Genomic DNA, 19,923 nt, shown 5'->3' with positions numbered 1-19,923 from the left:
TGCTGATTGTTTCAAGGGTGGGCAGTCATAGTTTTGCGTTTAGCCATTGCGTTGCCATGGATCACAATTTATTTTGACTGCACGGTTTTCCGTATTGGAGATGAGTTTTGTTTGGGCTCGTTCCAAGGGGACGAGAGTTCTAGAAGCTAGTGAGTTTTAGGAAGACGAGAGTTCTAGAAGCTAGTGAGTTTTAGGAAGACGAGAGTTCTAGAAGCTGGTGAGTTTTAGGAAGACGAGAGTTCTAGAAGCTATTGAGTTTTAGGAAGACGAGAGTTCTAGAAGCTAGTGAGTTTTAGGAAGACGAGAGTTCTAGAAGCTATTGAGTTTTAGGAAGACGAGAGTTCTAGAAGCTAGTGAGTTTTAGGAAGATGCGGTTTGAGGTTGGACTTTAGCACGTATAGCTAGCTCGTTAGCACATATGGCTCGTTAGCACGTATAGCTCGTTAGCACGTAGGGCGCACTGATTGGTGACACCTCGTTAGTCAGTATGTGTAACACCAGTTCTTTTGTTTGCCTCTTCTTGGGCAGATTTAGTGGGCCTCATGGTGGGTGACTTTTATGTCCCAGTTGTAGTTACTAGTCAACTTTCAGTGGACACTGAGAGCAAAACTGCAAAATTATGTTATAATACTTTTATTGCATCAAATGGTTGTTTTATGCAACAGAATAGAGGGTTCTTAGAACTATTGTGTCTGTTTGTTCTACTGAGGATGGGCCTCTGGGAGATAACACTGACAGGAGATTTACAATGTCTTTTGGGTGATTAAACCTAAAGAGACCGCATTCCAGAGCATGAGTTAATGTTTCTGTTCTATATGGTACCAGGGAGAGATGACCCCAGGGCCAGACCCTGGTCTCTACACAAAGAGTACTGTTTTTACAGCAGATARTGTCTGCTGAGAATTATAAGTATCTTTCATACCAGTCTTAACCTTGTGACCCGTTCTATACATCTGTTGTTGGTCATGTAGGTTGAAAGGGGTGTATCRTGGCTGTAAAAGACCTTTGTACTTTTATCTGGGGGTGATTTGTCGACCAGCCATCATTATCGTAGAGCACTCAATTGATTCACTTTATATGTGTACGTTGTATTGACCTGCTCCTTTATTAAGTGAATAAAGATTTAGTTTAAGAAGTTTGTCTCAGTTGATATGAAAGAAATTAACCACATTTGGGGATGTTAATCTTCACTTGGTGACCACTCGTGACGACCTGGTTAAATGGTGCACGAGGGATCCTTCTAACTTGGGATCTCAGGGAGACCAAACTTGGGGAACGGAGCAGATGGACCCACCTTTGATCTGAGAGGCAGTGAGCCGAGTCGATACAAAATCTCAAACCTTGTTTTTTTTTTTTAAAGATGTGAGGGAAACACGCAAAGTGTAGTAGTTAGAAAAGCCTCGTAGGCTCTGAGTGTGTGTGAGGGGGGGAACCTTGGAGGTGTAAACAGGGCCCAGTCAGGAAGCTCTGAGTGTGTGTGAGGGGGCACCTTGTGGAGGTGTAAACAGGGCCAGTCAGGAGGCTCTGAGGTGTGTGAGGGCACCTTGGAGGTGTAAACAGGGCCCAGTCAGGAGGCTCTGGAGTGTGATTCCGTGTGAGGGGCACTTGGAGGTGTAAACAGGGCCAGTCAGGAGGCTCTGATGTGTGTTTGAGGGGGCACCTGGAGGTGTAAACAGGGCCCAGTCAGAGGCTCTGAGTGTGTGTATTCCGTGTAGGGGGCACCTTGGTGTAAACAGGCCCAGTCAGGAGCTCTGATTGTGTATTCCTGTGTGGAGGTGTAAACAGGGCCCAGTCAGGAGGCTCTGAGTGTGGTGCACCTTGGAGGTGTAAACAGGGCCCACAGGAGGCTCTGAGTGGTGTATTCACCTGTGTGGTGTAAACAGGCCCGAGTCAGGAGGCTTGAGAGTGTAGATTCCTGTGGAGGGTGGTAAAACAGGGCCCAGTCAGGAGGCTCTGAGTATTGTTGAGGGGGCACCTTGGAGTGTAAACAGGCCCAGTCAGGAGCTCTGAGTGGACTGTGTGGAGGGGGAACCTTGGAGGTGTAAACAGGGCCCAGTCAGAGGCTCTGATGTGATCCGTGTGGAGGGGGTTCACCTGGAGGTGTAAACAGGGCCCAGTCAGAGGCTCTGAGTGTGTATTCCATGTTGAGGGGGGCACCTTATGAGCGTGAAAGCAGGCCCAGTCAGGAGGCTCTGAGTGTGTGTGAGGGGGGCACCTTGGAGGTGTAAACAGGGCCCAGTCAGTAGGCTCTGAGTGTGTATTCCTGTGTGCAGGTGTAAACAGGGCCCAGTCAGGAGGCTCTGAGTGTGTATTCCTGTATTTTCCCAGTATGGGAGGAGTTGCTAGATTGATTGAATAAACCTTTTTCCATCAAGTTAGAGTGAACCAAGATGGCTGACTAGCTGTTGATGTTGAAGAAGCGTCCCGTCCACTAGATTATACGTCACAGTGGCAGAATCACCTGAAAGACGCACTTCGCCATCTGCTGACTGGAGTTGGTATCGTAGTTGAGAAAATACTTTCAGACAAAAAGCTAAAAAGCGACTGCATCTAAAAACCAACGGCTCCCTTTGAAAACGGGCGATGTGGCATCAGAAACATTTATTATAGTGTAAAAATGTACTACAAAGTGTAGCTAAATAGAATAACTTTGGTCATACCCACTCAGCACGTGACGTCCAAGGATGTTGAATTATGGGCGATATCAGGTCTGTCTGTTGTGGCCGCTATTTCGCCCCAAAATAGTCATCCCAAATTGGGCTGTGTATAACTATGTAAATGTCTCTCGGACAAGGGGGACTTTTATCAATATACACTCTAAAAAGTAAAGGTTCCTGGAGTATCCTTTAGGTGTTCTTCAAACTGAAACTGTGGGGGAACCCCTAAAAGTTATTCAAAGAACCTTTTGTGGTTCATTTTTTAACTCCCTGTCCACCCTCCCTCCATTATAAAAACATATTTTAATAATAATAACAATATTGATTTAAATAATTAATTGTTTATTTAGTGGCACCACAAATGTGAATAAATATTTACAGAACAATTTACCAAACAAAACACATTACAAAATTGCAACATTTCTGCAGACATGTCAGACCATAATAAATAATACATTTACTTTGTATAGTGCTTTTCATGACATTTAAAACATATATAAATAATGATGTACAATAAAAACAACATACATTAAAAATGAATCAWAGGTAAACTAACAATATTGTAGACTTGATGCTAAATACAGATTTTTCAGCTTTAGTGTGTATATCATATCCACTTAGTAATGTTAGGAAGTTTGCCATCTTTATGACCGGCCCTGATAACTTCACCCCAACTTCTCTTCTCCCCAGAACACAGTAACTTAATAGGTTTTTCTGACATTTTTGGGAAATTTAAGGGAAAATATAAAAATACAGCCCTAGCAGAGCCTCAAGTCCCATGGGGACGTCCTCGAGGGTGTGGATGTTCTCCCCTTCAAAGGCCAGCGGGATTTCACTCTCATGGTGAAATGGATTTCCACCGATGTGCAGTAAAGGAGTGAAGAGCGGTGAAATCTGTGTCAACAAAAGTAAGAAAAGATTAATACACATACAATTAACAAAGAACATAACAAATGTTCAGCTGTAGTTTTATATAAGCATGCACACCTATGTTTATGAAGAAACAGATGATTGGTGCATAGGCATACCTTGTCATGGACATAAAGGCCACTCAGGTTCTCATTGAAGAGGTTGGGCAAGAGCAGAATCGCTGCTGTGGTCTCCAGTCCTAGTAAAGCAATGATCTTACTACACTTGATCATTTTATTACAAAATACATTAGAGAAAGGGAAGGAATAAGAGCAAATACCTCTTCTGTATTGTCCTTCAGGGAATGTCAAAATAGCAGGATGATGTCCTCACCCCTGCCTCGCCTCTCTACCTCTGATAGTCCTTGAATTATATTTTTGTATATATCCATTCCATGGACTTGATTCATTTCTGAGAAGATCTGAAAAGATCATTTGCACACATTTGTATGCTAATAGATGTCAGTTTGTATTGACTGCTATGTAGGTTAAATGTACACTTCAAATGCAGCTGTCCTACAACAGATCTGTACCTTCTTCTTGATCCCAATTGCATTGTGTCCATGTTCTGTCCTATAAGAATTTCAAAGGAAGAGAAAATGTGTCAAAGAATAGTCTTACAAGCATTAAAACATATATATATATATATATTGAATTGAATGCAAAATAGAAGAACATATTGGAGAAAGCACTAGCCAATACAGTACTGCCATACAGTAACAGTACTGCCATACAGGCCTAATATCACATTTCAAGATATCTTTGTACACAAATTGTTCAATATTTTCTCAGGCTGACTTGAAAGATTATTCGCAACATTTTTCTGCGTGGCAATACTGTGTTTGGATTCTGAAGGGCATTTATACAAAAGAGGTAGTCTAGACACTGTATTAATACCATTATGCATTTGAATCCCATCTACAGCTACCATCTAAGATATTAATTTCCCTCCACAAGGGGGCGTACATGTAACGTTTTCCAAAATGGGATAGTATTGTCCATGTAACGTTTCCAAAATGGGATAGTATTGTACATGTAACGTTTCCAAAATCGGATAGTATTGTCCATGTAACGTTTCCAAAATGGGATAGTATTGTACATGTAACGTTTCCAAAAAGGGATAGTATTGTACATGTAACGTTTCTGCTCCAATACAGTTTGAGGTGAGACGTTGAACTGACGTTGAACTGGGCAGTCAGCTGCTGCTGCTCTAATACAGTATGAGGTGAGACGGTGAACTGATGCTGAACTGGGCAGTCAGCTGCTGCTGCTCCAATACAGTATGAGGTGAGACGGTGAAGTGATGTTGAATCATAATTAATAAGTAAGTAATAACCAATGACAATAGTGAGGGGTGTGTCATAATGATGAAGTTAATGAAAATTAATTAGTGAAACTGTTAAAAAATAGTATATGGCATATTAAATATATTACGGTATTGTTACCATATAGAAATATCATGGAATATTGTACATCATATTAAATATATTACTCTATTGTTATCATATAGAAACATCATGGAATATTGTACATCATATTAGTAGTATCAACATACATTATTGTTTCATTCAATTTCACATAATAAGGATATTTCATATTTTCAAGTTCAGAAGTCAGAACCCATCACCTGCTATGTAAAAGAGACAGAAGAATGCACAATGGTCAATGCTACCTGGGATCCTTGGGACATCCCTACCCTAAACCCTAACTTTAACCATTTTAAATGTCAACTTCAATGAGCTAGGGACGTCCCAAGGATGTATCTCTACCTGAAAATACATGATCTAAGTGATTGATAGTTGGTATTCAGCAGTCATAATTCCTTATTTACTTTAATGAACTACTAAAATTGTGATTTTGTCAGACAGCAGCTCTACGCTTTATTGACTGACTGATCCATTCATCCTTCCATCCCTCCTCAGTCCTCCTCTCCTCTGAAGACCCAGTGAGGTTGGAGCTCAGTCAGAGAGCTGTTGAGGGACTGGTTAGGAAGAACACTTCTACAGCCAGAGAGGTGAGAGGTCACACATGGTTTAGATGGTAAATATTTATGTCCCCTTAGATTAGCGTTCATCACGTCAGCAAAAGGGAATATGTTCCATCATCTATATTTATTTACGTTAGTGCAAATTGTCCACTGATACTGGTGTAATTTCTCACCCTTTTGGCTGTATGAAAGTTAATTTCCCTCAGACACCACATTTGTTCTTTGCTATTATGAAGGTAATTTGTGTAAAATATACTTTTCCCACTCATTCACCCCATCTATTTACGTTGCTTATTTATATTCAGTGGCCTGACTGCGTCCAGACTGTCAAAGGCCCATCCTGGTAGATCTGAACCTATGCAGCTTGGAGTAATCGGATGACAGAAGTCACATTTAGGTGCCAGGTGTAACTGAGGCCATAGATGCTCCATATCCATTACTTTGAGTGTTTTATATAATATGACTAAATGTGTTTCTGTGTGCAGGGGCAGTCAAGAAATGGAAAGCAAGCCACAGAACATGACATAAGCAGAGCTGTGGGAGACCAACTCAAGCCCCTGGTAGAGCGGGGGTGGGTTACCACTCCACCACGCCTTCAGCAGGCTGAAAAGTGATTATTTTTCATACTAAGATGACCATGAGTCTGTTGATTGTTCATGTGGTTCATTTGTTGAAATCAAATCAAGCTTTATTTATACAGCACATTTCAGACATGGATGCAACACAATGGCTTCACAGGAAAAAATTAATAAAATGAAAATAAACTAAAATATTTAAGTACACAACAAACAGAAGACTAACAACTGAAAGACTAATGAACATTCTAAGGAAAAAATTGATTAAAATATTAATTGGATGCAATATCCAACCCAAAATATATGATTGGTTTTTAGAGGAGGGTTCTGATAGACACTATAGGGGTGTCCACTGAAAGTTGACTAGTAACAACCCACAGACCCATATTATCAAGCTTATTATTTATTGTTATTTAGGAGGGCTCTGAAGACAGTAGGTGTTTTGCTCTCAGTGTCCACTGAAAGTTGACTAGTAACAACAACTGGGACCTAAAAGACACCACCCATGAGACACAAAGACACCCCATGAGACCCACTAATCTGCCCAAGAAGAGGCAAACAAAAGAAAAACCCACACCAAACTTAAAGACAGGAAGTAAACCAAAAAGGTGGAGCAACTAAAGGTGTTGACTCTCCACACCTTAAATCAAGACAACGAGCACTGGCCAGACACTCTTAAAGAACCTGGACCAGCTCAGGTGAAACACCTTCCACTAACGAGATGGACAAGCCAGCACAGGTGTAACACATACTGACTAACGAGGCGACACCAATCAGTGCTCCCAAGACACATTTCAGTTGAATGCATTCAGTTGTACAATCAATCAATCAAATGTATTTATAAAGCCCTTCTTACATCAGCTGATGTCACAGAGTATGTACAGAAACCAGCCTAAAACCCAAACAGCAATCAATGCAGGTGTAGAAGCACGGTGGCTCGGAAAAATCCTAGAAAGGCCAAAACCTAGGAAGAAACTAGAGAGGACCAGGCTCTGAGGGGTGCCAGTCTCTCTGCCTGTGCCGGTGGAGTATAACAGAACATGGCCAAGATGTTCAAATGTCATAGATGTTAATTATATTAATAATAATCACAGTGGTTGTCGAGGGTGCAACAGGTCAGCACCTCAGGAGTAAATGTCAGTTGGCTTTTCATAGCCAATCATTCAGAGTATCTCTACAACTTCCATTTCACATAATCATCTACAATGCTTCACCTTTTACAATATAAACATGGTGTCTACTGGCTTCAACAATTAAAAAACGTATGTTAAATAATAATATGCAATCGTAAATATTTTTTTAATCCTTTTTCTTTCATAGAATCCTAAAACTCACTAGCTTCTAGAACTCTCGTCCCTTGGAACGAGCCCAAACAAAACTCAAATCAAATAGTATTAGTCACATGCGCCGGATACAACACTGGAACTCTTACTTACGAGCCCCCAACAGTGCAGTTTCAAAAAAATACAGAAAATATAAGAGATAAAACTAATCTCCAACACGGGAAACGTGTCAAAATAATTGTGATCATGGTAACTCACTGGCTAATGCAAAACACAAATCTATTTGACTGCCACCCTTGAAACAATCAGCAACCAGGTTGTCCTCACCACGGACATGTCTGATTTCAAGAGGAAACTCCTGCGATATCCGTAGTAACTTTCCACTCACCGCGGAGCTTCTCTCTCTTTTCAGGGTTCACTAGATAGCATGTTGTTGGATATAAAAGCAGGGTAACAATGTCAATATAATTGTACCCAAAAATGGTCAGCTGGTTGCATGAATAACTATGATTACTAAATGTACATAATTGAAATATGAAATATCAAAACCAAACGTACACCCCTTTGTTAATGTATGGCAATAATTAACTTAATGGTGAGGCATGGAATAATAAACATGTATATTTGTCAGGCTGAATGTTTGAATATAGGTGATTTGAGTCATGCTTCTTCAGTAGTGGAATAAAGACAATTAGCACTTGAATGTTGTAAAGAATACTGGAGTATTAGCTACATGTGATTCCAGTGGTCACCAACGTGGTAAACAGCTAGCTACATTGTGATCCAGTGGGTCCCAAGGGTAAAGTACATTGTGTCCAGTGTACAGTGTAACAGCTAGCTACATTGTATTCAGTGGGTCACCAACGTGTAAACAGCTAGCTACATTGTGATTCAGTGGGTCACCAACGTGGTAAACAGCTAGCTACATTGTGATTCCAGTGGGTCACCAACGTGGTAAACAGCTAGCTACATTGTGATTCCAGTGGGTACCAACGTGGTAAACAGCACTACATTTGATTCAGTGGGTCACAACGTGGTAAACAGCTAGCTACATTGTGATTCCAGTGGTCACCAACGTGGTAACCAGCTAGCTACATTGTGATTCCAGTGGGTCACCAACGTGGTAAACAGCTAGCTACACTTGTGATTCCAGTGGGTCACCAACGTGTAAACAGCTAGCTACATTTGATTCCAGTGGGTCACCAACGTGGTAACACTAGCTACATTGTGATTCCAGTGGGTCACCAACGTGTAAACAGTAGCTACATTGTGATTCCAGTGGGTCACAACGTGGTAAACAGCTAGCTACATTGTGATTCCAGTGGGTCACCAAGGGGTAAACAGCTGCTACATTGTGATTCCAGTGGGTCACCAACGTGGTAAACAGCTAGCACATTGTGATTCAGTGGGTCGCCAACGTGGTAAACAGCTAGCTACATTTGAAGTGTTGCATTGTGATTCCAGTGGGTCACCAACGTGGTAAGTGTAACACACCTCTTTTTGTTAGTCACTTTTTTTCAATCACATAAATAGTACTCTTCCAATTCAGAGCCTGGATTTCCCCCTGAGGCTAATATCCATATCATGTTGAAATCAATAGAACAGGGACAACGATTAGGGTTCTACATTGTGACATCATTAAAATACTCCTACTACAATGTTAAAACATTCTACATTGTGACATTATTTCATTGATATCATGAAACAACTCCTTCATGTATGTATTTTCTGATGTTGATCTGAGATATTTTCTAGAGTATCTCTTCCCACATTGATCACAGCTATGAGGTTATCTCCTGTGTGTGTTCTCTGGTGTACAGTCAGAGAGCCAGATGTAGTAAAACTCTTCCACATTGATCACAACTATAGAGTTTCCTCTCTGTGTGTTTTCTCTGGTGCACTGTCAGATTGCTAGATTGACCAAAACTCTTCCACATTGACCACAGCAAAAAGGTTTCTCTCCTGTGTTATCTCTGGTGTGAAGTCAGAGAGCCAGATGTAGTAAAACTCTTCCCACATTGATCACAGCTATAAGGTTCTCGCCTGTGTGTGTTTCTCGTGGTGTAATGTCAGGTGGCTAGATTGCCAAAACTCTTCCCACATGGACCACAGCTATAAGGTTTCTCTCCTGTGTGTATTCTCTGGTGTATAGTCAGCTGCCTAGATGTAGTAAAACTCTTCCACATTGATTACAGCTACAGGATTTCTCTCCTGTGTGTATCTCTGGTGTGAAGTCAGCTGGCCAGATGTAGTAAAACTCTTCCCACATTGATCACAGCTATAAGGTTTCTCTCTTTGTGTATTCTCTGTGTAAAGTCAGAGAGCCAGATGTAGTAAAACTCTTCCCACATTGATCAAAGCTATAAGGCTTCTCTCCTGTGTGTGTTCTCTGGTGTAAAGTCAGAAGAGCCAGATGTAGTAAAACTTTTCCCACATTGATTACAGCTATAAGGTTTCTCTCCTGTGGTATCTCTGGTGTATTTTAAGTTTTACTGAAGAGTTTAATCTTTTCCCACAGTCGAAGCAGCAGTTAGATTTCTTCCCTGTTGGTCTCTGCTGGTGTTTCTGGTGTTCTGATGTGGAGAGACTCTTCTCTGCTCTTCAGCATCATGATATTGTTGAGGCTCCCCAGAGGATCCAGATTGTCCGCGTCTCTCACCTGTGTGAACGACAAAGTCAGACAGATGGTTAAAGCCCACAACAGCAGAAATCCACTGTTTATTTGAGGTAAAAGGTGATGCCCAGAGTGACCCATGACGTTGTACAACAACTGACGTCTATTAAATTTGACAATTAGAAGACAGTCAAGATAGTAACAATCGTCATATTTTGTCTTGTTTTCACATTATTGGTAACTACCTGCCGCCCCGAATTTCTTATAGGCACTTTGGTATGCCAGCCTAATCTTGGGTTGATAGGCTTGAAGTCATAAACAGAGCTGTGCTTCAAGAATTGCGAAGAGCTGCTGGCAAACGCAGGAAGTGCTATTTGAATGAATGCTACGAGCCTGCTGCTGCCTACCACCGCCAGTTTAGACTGCTCAGTTAGACTGCAGTTAGACTGCAGTTAGACTGCTCTACAAATATAAAATCATAGACTAACTATAATGTAATAAACACAGAAATACGAACATTAGGTCATATTCAATTTAATACCGCTCTTCACAGACCCAGGAAAGGGCGGGACAAACAGGTGTTGTACCTCGTTTCCCTCCTTCAGGGAAGTGTAATTATAATCAAAGTTACACTCCCTTTCAGTCAGTCAACTTCGGGACAACATACTATGGGGAATAAAATCATTCCCCATGCTGAACCAAACGAGATACTAAATGAAACGGCCCCTGGCAGACCACCCAGACCTTGACCCTACAAGATGCGTCAGTTTTGTCAATTTATTAATTGTCTTTTGTTTGAAACACTCCTGTCGATGTTGAGTAAGGACGCACACCTGATATACACATATGAAGTAGGACTAGTCTACTGGCATGCACACAAATGTAGGCCTATAAATGTGCCCATTTGGGGATGACTGATAGTGATTTCTTATTGTCTTAACGCACCACCACTAATGAGTTGTGGAGCTCTTCAAATACATTTTTTCTTCACCTCAAACAGCAAGTAAACAAAGTCTAATCAAAATCAAATTGCGAATGACATAGTTCCTCAACAGTACTTTAATAAAAGATTTCCAGCTCTCGCCCTTTCAATAACCACTTCGGCATAAAAGGGAAAAATGTAATGCTCTGATCAGTGGAAATGTCATTAAAATACCTGATACTTCTTATTTCTTCGCAACAAATAGCCAAACAGCTGGCATCTGTCCCATACTCACTGGCACGGGAAACTGAGGGCCCAGAAAGTTTTTATACAATCTTGCTGTCACAAGTTTTGGGCCGACCCAGTTTGATTGTATCAACTCATGTTTCAAACTATGTTTTTCTCTGTATACATCAATGCCGTTGCTGCTTGCTGCGGGCGATTCCCTGTAGCACCTCTACGCAGACGACCCATTCTATATACTTCCGGCCCTTTCTGGGACACTGTGCTACTAACCTCCAAACGAGCTTCAATTGCCATACAACACTCCTCCGGGCCTCAACTGCTCACTTACAACGCTAGTAAAACCAATGCATGCTTTCAACCGTTCGCTGGCCTGCACCCGCACGCCCGACTAGCATCACCAACCCTGGACGGTTCGACCTAGATATGTGGACATCTATAAGTACCTAGGTGTCGGCTAGACTGCAAACTCCTCCTTCGCAGACTCATATTCAAACCATCTCCAACCAAAATCAATCAAAGACATCGGCTTTCTATTCCGCACAAAGCCTCTTTCCACTCACGCCGCCAAACTTACCTAGTAAAACTGGACTAATCCTACCGATTCCTCGGACTTCGGCGATGTCATCTACAAGAATAGCTTCCAACACTCTACCAGGCAAAACTGATGCAGTTTATCACAGTTGCCATTCGTTTTGTACTGAAAGCACCTTATATCGACCCACCATGCCGACCTGTAATGCCCTAGTCGGCTGGCCCTCGCTCATGTTCGTCCGTTCAGGACCACTGCGCTCCAGGTCATCTACAAGGGCATGCTAGGTCAATATGGTGCCGCCTTAATCTCAGTTCACTGTGCACGATCGGCTACAACGCACCCGCAGCACAGGCGCTTCCAGCAGTGTATCTCACTGCATCTCCTAAAGCCTAAAACTCATGTTGACGCCTTTCCTTCCGTTCTCTGCTGCCTGCGACTGGAACGAATTGGCAAAAATCTCTGAAGTTGGAGACTTTTATCTCCTCAACAATTTAAAATGCTGCTATCACGAGAGCTAACCGATCGCTCAGCGTACATAGTCCATCTGTAAACTACCACCCAATTTACCTACGCTCACGCCCCATTACTGCTTATTATTTATTTACTTTTCTGCTCTCTTTGCACACCAGTATCTCTTCTTGCACATGATCATCTATGATTTATCACTCCCAGTAACTGCTTAAAATTGTAATTATTCGATTTATTGCCTACTCATGCCTTTTGCACACATTGTATACAGATTCTCCTTTTTTCTACATGTTATTGACTTGTTTATTGTTTTACTCCAATGTGTTAACTCTGTGTTGTCTGTTCACCTGCTATGCTTTATCTTGGCCAGGTGGTTGCAAATCGAGAACTTGATTCTCAACTAGCCTACCTGGTAAATAAAGGTGAAATAAACATAAATAAAAAATAAAAAAAATAAAGTGCGTTGTGACAGCCATGTGCAGAAATGTAGATTTATAGTATATTTTCTACCTGCAGGCTGCAATTGTTCTTATGTTGTTGCTTTATGTAGGCTATTTTTAACATAGTTGGCAATGGCAATAAAAGTTACTTTTAATTTGTATCATTTCATTTAGATTAAATGTAGATTAACACAGGAACAATGATTTTGACTCTTTGTCACACACAATTTCTGTTGGGGCTCTAGACATCCATTAAGTTCAGAGACCGCTTCCCCTTTTCCACTTTTGTTACATTACTTCATTCTAAATTAGATTTTTTATTAAACAATTAACCTAAACTTAAATGTTTTACAAATAAACTTGAGACTCAAATCAAATGAATCATGTTTTGAGATATACAAGTTGTTTGTTTACATTTACTGATTAAACATTGGGTTTAAAAAATAGCTTCATATATTTGGGGTCTGATGGGGTACGACAGTTGACTAATGGAGATATTGAGGACTACAGTAGTTCAGTATTGTCATTGTGATGCATTTGAACAATTGTTAACATCTTTGCTTGATGGTCCACTCTTGATGTTTCTACACCGTTACAGTGTAGCTTCAGCCATTCCTTACAGAACCAACATTAACAGTTGTAGAAACCCCTTTACTCGCTAATTGGTTCAAACGACTGCCAGGAGACCGGTACTTCACCTGGGTTAAACGGAATCTCCACCTCCTCTTCTTCCTCCATATGTGAACAGTTATCCTCCCCTCCTCCTCCTCTTTCACCAGCATAACTGCTCTCTCCTCTTTCTCATCCTCCTGCTTCTTTCACTGTAACATCCTCCTCTCTTTCACTCTGAACGAGTCTTCTCTTCTTTCACTGAAAGGGGCGTCTTTCTCTTTGTTTTCACCTTAACAGCCTCACCTCTAGTTCTTCTGTTTTACTGTGAACATCCTCTTTCTTCCTTCTCCTCATTTTCACGACAATGTTCAGCCTAAGAGCTTCTTTCTCCGTCCGCAGTCACATCTTCTTTAGCATGGAAAATGAAAAAAAAGGGGAGGGAGAAGCTTACTGACCTCATGTTCGGGGATGTTAGCTAGCTAGATAATCATAGCGACTAGGTAGTGTAACCTATCCAGCCAGCTACTATGCTGACTAATACAAAAAACTAAATTTAAATAGGTGAACAAGTAGATACGACCTAAGTGTGTCGAAACATCAGTAGTAATATACACCGAAGCGTATAAATAGCTTGAATCTTTCGTGCTATGTTGCGCTAGCAAGCTACCGAGGTGGTTGACGAGCTGTTTCTGCAGAACCGTCCACTAAGATTCATACGTCACGGCATCATCGGCTCATCGCCTGGAAAGGACGCACTCGCGTCTGCTGACTGGAGGGAAAACGCAGTTGAGGATCACAATTTATTTTTCAGACAAGATTACTTTTAAATGGATTTAATTAAATAAATACTTTTCAGTATTTGAGAGGATACAAAGACAGCAATGTCGTTATGATTAGTGCGAATAAAAAATGTTTATTACAGCCTTTAAGGCAGTTTCATTAACGTCAAAACTAAATCTAAATAAGTAGCTAGCTTACTGTAGGTCTATACTGCCATACAGTTGTAACAAGGACATCATGTAGATGTATATAGAAACAGATTAGGTCTATACTGCCTCCTACATGGTGTAAACAATACATCATGTAGATGTATATAATGAACAACTAGGTCTATTACGCTCCTACATGGTTACCATATGAAATAACAAAAATAAAACATCATGTAGATGTATATAATGAACAGACTAGGTCTATACTGCCCTACTGGTGTAACACATACATTTACTTTAGAACCCAGTGCTGCAGCAGTCTAAGGTTACCTGTATCACGTGTTAAAGCGTGTTACTATAGACCCGAGTGGCGCAGCAGTCTAAGGTACTGTATCACAGTGCTAGAGGCGGTCACTAACAGACCCCGGGTTCGATCCCGGCTGTACCAAACCTAGCTGTGATCGGGAGTCCATAGGGCGCACAACAAATTGGCCAAGCCGTCGTCCGGGTTAGGGGAGGGTTTTGGCCAAGGAGGGGGGGGTTTACTTAATTAAAACCTGGAAATCAACCGAATCCTTCTGTTGTAAATTCAAAGGAAAGTCAAATGCTTTATTATCCAAAGTTTAAAAGTGACGGAGAGAAATAAATGGTGCGGATGCGGGCGCTTGGGTGGGGCTGGGTTCTAGTGGGGTCTGGCGGTTGTGATGTAGTAATGGAATGGAGGTGTGTCTAGTTGCTGGGCAGGTGTGATGTAGTTAATGGAGATGGAGGTTGTTCTAGTGGGTCTGGGCAGGTGTGGATGTAAGTTAACCCATTAATCCCGAATTTTTTCACCAGACGAACATGAAAATATCCAATTCAGTTTGTCGATTAGTAACCTTTAAGTAATCAAATAATGTATTTTTCGAAAATATTTATGGAATAGTAGTGAAAAAGTGTGTTTTAATGGTCGGTCACAATTTGTGACCGGTTGGGATAATGTTACATATACAAAATTAACCATCATGTCTCCTAATGCGTTATCAAAAGTTCTTATAACATCCAAACCAGTTATTAACACATTTAAAACTCTTCAGCTGGCTGTCCCCAGCCTTGCCTCTCGAGAATGCCCTCGTCACGTTCTGACGTGTGAATATTTTAGCACAATCGAAAAACCCTTTACACACGCGATATGAACACTGAGAGCAAGACAAAAAAACAACAACCTATCAAACATGTTTCAACGTATTTGAAACACTAATATTGTAACTTTATTGTAACATTTTAACTTGTACTTTTAGTGCAATATTCATTGTAACATTGTCATTGTACATTTTAGTGCAACATTCACTAACACCGTGTATAGCAGTCTGTATAGCAGTGATTTCATTCGCCACTGGAACATTTAAAGTAACATTTAGGATAGAGGTTAGCCTGTAGAATATCGCATTCAAGTAAGGCCTACACTGAACAAATACATATTATTATATAAAAAAGCGCCACTGCACAATGCAATGTTTGATATATAATGTATATATATATCTATATTTTATCATAGAGGTAGGCTTCAGACCAAGTGCAGAATTAGTTTGCTGCATCATTATTTTAAAACTGTGATGCAGTCAGTCCTACTGTCATACAGTGTTCTTGAATCAATTGACCTTTCTTTTCGCAAAAACATTTCAGTCATTTTGATTGTCTTGATCGTCGACTTTTCTTTTCTTCCTAGAGTCCGTGTACTGCTTCTCCTCACCCTTTAATCACTTTTTTCATTTTATATCTTTATTGTCTTTTTTCAAGCCCTTTTCATTCGCTCTTACTCCTTTTCTACTGTCATGGTAATCTTGAAGCACTTGCAATTGTGCCAGTGGCGCTTTGCATTCTCAACATGCATAGGTAGTACGTTTGTCACAATGACGACTTCTCTGGAAGTGCATCGGGTTGATTGGCCAGTGGAGAAGGTTTTGCATATCATGCCTGAATCTTTCAACAGTAGCAGCAGTAAAGATCTCCTTTCCGTTGGCCTCAGTGGTTTCGTGCCAACTTTTGCATATTTGGGCTATATACTATGTGTTTTGGAATCACAATCGGTGGCAGGGCCTCTTCGATCGTTTGAACACTCATCTTTTATTTTGGCACCTGCAGCTTTTCCCTTGGCTTTCTGACTGGACCCTCTGGCGCGTAGAGGCCCTTGGCTCTTCATTATCAACAATGGGGGGTGGGGAGGTTGTGGATGGGGGGGATGAGGGGTAGGTCATCCATCATGATAAACGTTGTTTTCCTGTCAGGATCTGTTTTGCATAGGTTCAGCATATGCATTCAAACAGGCCTGGCTGCAATATATCCATATCTGAGCCCATCGCTATCAACAATCACTCAGGACAGCAATCTTCTCATTTTGAGGGATTTAACTGCAATGTTGCATGCCTTGATCTGGGCAGTCACCTAGATCCAACATATCCGAACTTTGACTCAAAGTGAAAGAAAAGGAAAGAACAGGTAAGAAATTAGTAGAACAAGAACTATGTATACTGTTAACTATGTGTTACCTAGATGCACTGTGTTTATCCAGCGGTCACTATTGTTGCCGTCGACATGTTACTCGATTCTATGACCACACATCCAAAAGTTGGTATTGCAAATGCTATTTCAATACTAGACACCTTAAAGATTGATGTGTACAAAAAATCGTTGCCTAACTTTATATGTTTACAATGACTTTACTACACCTTTTGTTGGGGAGCTTTGATTGGCAGCCCATTCTCTTCTCATGGTGGCACCAGGAATAATAAACGCTCTGGTCATGTGACAATTTACAACTAAACATGGTGACATGCACATATTTCATTGGAGACGCCTTTATTTATTTCATATTTTGCTGGAAATGCATTGATACATGCATTTCAGTAAAAGTTTTAGAAGCCTTATAACTGAAAACGTTTTTTTACGGTCACTATTGTGACGATGGGATTAAAATAGTTAATGGAGATGGAGGTGTGTTGTAGTGGGTCTGGGCAGGTGTGATGTAAGTTAATGGAGATGGAGATGTGTTCTAGTGTGGTCTGGGCAGTGTGATGTAGTAATGGAGATGGAGCGGTGTTGGGTATTTCTAGCTGTTGGTCTGGGCAAGGTGTGAGTAGTTAATGGAGGATGGAGGTGTGTTTAGTGGGTCTGGGCAGGTGGATGTAGTATATGGAGCATGGAGGTGTGTTTCTAGTGGTCGGGCAGGTGTGAGGTAAGTTAATGGAGATGGGGGTGTGTTCTACGTGGGTCTAGAGGACAGGTGTGAGATGTAGTTAAATGGAGATGGAGGTGGTTCTTCGGTCTGGGCAGGTGTGATGTAGTTAATGTTCTATAGATGTTGTTTGTATGCTGTATTCTTTTGTATTGTTTAAAATATCACAATAAATATTAAACGATTTCCAATGCAAAATATCACCTCACAGTTCTATTTTTGGCAGTTATTACATCTAAACCAATCAGATTGATTTAGAGATTGCCAAAGTCAGCGTGTGAAGTAATATGGCAATGGACCACTATTCCCTATGATGTATACTACAACAAGAAATAACTTAAATGTAGTAACTTTAAATTAAACCAATTATCGTGCACTCGTTTGACTGTGCTGATGAAAGTAAAGCCACAGTTTTGTAAATACATAAGCCGCATTAACCAATACAAATGAATGTTAGTTATATGCCGGGATGGTGGAGGGGGGGAGGCATATCTTAGCCAGCCAGCTAACATTAGCATATGCAGTTATCTTAGCCGCCAGCAACATAGTGATATGCAGTTATCTTAGCAGCCAACTAACATTAGCTTTAATGCAGTTATCTAGCCAGCCAGCTAACGTTAGCTATATGCAGTTAAGTCTTAGCCAGCCAGCTACATGTTTAGCTTATCGCACGTTATCTTAGCCAGCCAGCTAACATTATGCTATATGCAGTTATCTGCGCCAAGCTAGCTTACATTAGCTATATGCAGTTATCTTGAGCCAGCCAGCTAACTTCCTATATGCAGTTATCTTAGCCAGCCAAGCTAACATTAACTATATGCAGTTTTTACCAGCAGCTACATAGCTGTTCGAGTAGTATCTAGCCGCGTAACGTTAGCCATATTGCAGTTATTCTTAGCCAGCCAGATAACGTAGCTATATGCAGTTATCTTAGCCAGCCAGCTAACATTACGCTATATGCAGTTATCTTAGACCAGCTAACGTTAGCTTTACGCAGTTATCGTTAGCCAGCTAACGTTAGCCATAGCAGTTATCTTAGCAGCCCAGCTAACATTAGCTAATGCAATTACTACGCCAGCCAGCTAAAATTAGCTAATATGCAGTTTATCTTGCCAAGCCAGCTAACGTAGCTTACGCCAGTTCATCCTAGCCAGCTACGTTAGCCATACTGCAGTTATCTTAAGCCAGCCAGCTAAATTAAGCTAATATGAGTTTATCTATAGCAGCCAGGCTAACATTAGCTATATGCAGTCTCATCTTAGCCAGCTAACGTTTAGGCCATATGCAGTTATCTTAGCCCAGCCAGCTAACGTAGCTTTACGCCGCAGTTATCTTAGCCAGCTAACTTAGCATATGCAGTATATCTACGCCAGCCCAGCTAACATTAGCTATGTGAGTTATCTAGCCAGCAACTAACATTAGCTATATGCAGTTATCTTAGCCAGCCAGCTAACTAGCTCTTTACGCAGATCTCATCTTAGCCAGCTAACGTTAGCCATGATGCAGTTATCCTTAGCCAGCCCAGCTACATTAGCTATATTGCAGTTAATCGTACGCCAAGCAGCTAACATTAGCTATATGCAGTTTATCTTAGCCAGCCAGCTAACGTTAGCTTTTACCGCAGTTCATCTTAGCCAGCTAACGTTAGCCTATATGTAGTTATCTTATCTATGCAGCAAGCTAACATTAGACTATATGCAGTTATCTAGCCTGCCAGGCTAACGTTAGCTAGTTTCAGCCAAAACTAGCTATTAGCCTAAACCAGCGGTAGCCAACCAGCTAACGTTAGCTATTTAGCCAACTAGCTGTTAGCCTAACCAGCGTAGCCAGACAGCACCCTGAGGACCACTTTTAGAACCAACTAACAAAACCTAAACGTGTTGCAGATTCAAAAGATCAGAAGAGCAACCAGAATGATGGGAGAAAATTTAATCTTTCCAGAAGTCATTGATCAATGCTGAATAAAGTGACACACTGGCTTAAATAATAAGAAGTAGTTTTTATGAATGTAAGGTGATTTGTAGAGTCAGTCAGTTTGGACAGTCGGCTTGCGTGTCGAAAACAGCCCAATACCAACCAATAGGTGTGTTGTTCGATGAAATATCTCAAGACTCATTGATGACGTTGCTGCTGATAACGTGCTACAGGCAATCAGCCACACTGCTTGAAGTTATGCTTTTTTTCAAAAGGGGGCGCCTGTACCTCGGTATCAACAGTAAAATCCAGATTCGAAAAGTTGACAAAACAAAGGAGCAGCAGGTTGATTTCGCTCTGTCATTTTGAGCCCACGGCAAGACAAGTCACCAAGACCCACCGTGCTAACGGGTTCCCACTAGATTAACACAACCCACACAGTATATGAAAAAAGGCCTCCAGAAAAAGGGTTTTGGGAAAAGCTCCTTGGAAGCCTAGATTCAACTAATCGAGCAGTGTGAACCTCTCTGGTCTCTCAAGTCAGTGAGTCAAACCAGGAAGGAGCAATGGATGGATGTTCATTTATTTCAAAGCTGCAATGATGGGACACACAAGTATGATT

At 41.1% G+C, this 19,923-nt stretch overlaps 1 long non-coding RNA gene and 1 other non-coding gene across 3 annotated transcripts in view; one reads left to right on the top strand and one right to left on the bottom strand.

The window, feature by feature from the left end:
- Positions 1-1,135, top strand: part of LOC139025252 (uncharacterized) — a 60,523-nt gene extending 59,388 nt beyond the window's left edge. The window contains exon 2 of the long non-coding RNA XR_011476735.1: positions 32-1,135. This is a non-coding gene — a long non-coding RNA (uncharacterized lncRNA). The remainder of the gene's footprint in view (positions 1-31) is intronic.
- Positions 1,136-2,982: 1,847 nt separating this feature from the next.
- On the bottom strand, positions 2,983-4,206 carry LOC111982272 (uncharacterized). 2 transcript variants are annotated; one of them, XR_011476733.1, is made up of 3 exons: positions 3,847-4,206; positions 3,686-3,765; positions 2,983-3,551 (listed from the first exon to the last, which is right to left on the bottom strand). It is a non-coding gene; the product is annotated as an uncharacterized protein (transcript). The 2 variants fall into 2 exon arrangements; XR_002894640.2 differs by having other exon boundaries at positions 3,900-4,206.
- Between the last annotated feature and the right edge of the window lie 15,717 nt (positions 4,207-19,923).

Source organism: Salvelinus sp. IW2-2015, unplaced genomic scaffold, assembly GCF_002910315.2.
Source record: "Salvelinus sp. IW2-2015 unplaced genomic scaffold, ASM291031v2 Un_scaffold2425, whole genome shotgun sequence".
NCBI lineage: Eukaryota > Metazoa > Chordata > Actinopteri > Salmoniformes > Salmonidae > Salvelinus > Salvelinus sp. IW2-2015.
The sequence above is the reverse complement of the archived record's forward strand: the minus strand, read 5'-3'. Positions and strand labels throughout refer to the sequence as shown.